Genomic DNA, 1266 nt, shown 5'->3' with positions numbered 1-1266 from the left:
ATATATATATATATATATATATATATATATACACACACATGCATATATATATATATATTTGTATGTGTAGTGTAAGTTTAGAAAAAAACCCATTGGTTTCATATCTAGCGTGAACTAGACATCTCTTCAGTTTCTCTAAACAATATTGAAGAGATGTCTAGTTCACACTAGATATGAAACCAATGGTTTTTTCTAGACTTATGCTATACATACAAAAATAAATAACTGTTCTATATTTTATAGGGTATGCTCTTCTCCTGATTTATGGTATTATAATGAAGATATATATATATATATATATATATACATACACACGCACACATACATACATGCATACATACACACGCATGCACATATATATTTATTTGTTTATATATATGCATATTTATGAGTGCGTGTGTTTATCTGTTCCCTAATTTTAATCCTTACTACTACAGTCATGGAGCCAGCTGCTACTGTCCCCACTTCAATGGTTCTTATCAGTTGTCCCGATCACCCACCCAACCTATCATCCTTTTATCCCTTTCTGTCTGTCACTGTGCGTAGAAAACCCTTTTAAAATTATAACTATCTAGTATTATGAGACAGACTCTTCCCACCGTTTTTTTCTTAATGGGGTAAAAAAAGTGTGTGTGTGTAGGAGGGATTAGTGACTAGTTTGTTGTCTGATTTCTTGAGGGTTTGTGTGTGTGTCTGTGTGTTCAATTTATATCATATAGTAGTAGTGGTGTTGGTGGCAGTTAAAGTTCATTGGTTGTAGCTCGGTGGTGATGACAGTAGGAGTGATGGTGTGATGGTTGATTGATGGTATTGTTACTGGTAGTGATTGTTGGGATAGTGAAGGTGTTGGTAACACCGTCACCACCACCACTAGTAGTGGTGGTGGTATTGGTTGTGGTATGGTGTAGGTGGTAGCAATGATAGTGTAGGTGGTAGTGGTGGTGGTCATTGTCATGATGGTTGTAGTGGTTGTGACGTTGCTTGCTGTTGTTTAACCCCTGGTCAGACATGACTGAGCAAACATAGAAAGCACACCATCAGCAATATTCCAACCATGACCAATCAATCCCTTCTTTCTCTTGAACATTGCGTATCTCAGATGACATTATCCAATATAATCTTCTAACTTTCAAGATGGTAGGCTGTAATTTAATGGAAAATCTATTAGTTGCAGTAGAAGTGTGACCATATTATTAAGGATCTTGTAGCTCCCTTTTTGTTTTGTTCTACATTCTCAATTCTCCTCCTCCTCCTCCTCCTCCTCCT

General features: G+C 36.3%; 1 protein-coding gene across 1 annotated transcript in view; it reads left to right on the top strand.

Annotated features, from left to right (window-relative positions):
- The window catches only part of LOC106877760 (uncharacterized), a 38637-nt gene that overhangs the window by 861 nt on the left and 36510 nt on the right, over positions 1-1266 (top strand). The window lies entirely within an intron of this gene.

Source organism: Octopus bimaculoides, chromosome 23 (assembly GCF_001194135.2).
Source record: "Octopus bimaculoides isolate UCB-OBI-ISO-001 chromosome 23, ASM119413v2, whole genome shotgun sequence".
NCBI lineage: Eukaryota > Metazoa > Mollusca > Cephalopoda > Octopoda > Octopodidae > Octopus > Octopus bimaculoides.
Note: the sequence above shows the minus strand (reverse complement) of the source record. Positions and strands in the feature narration are given on the sequence as shown.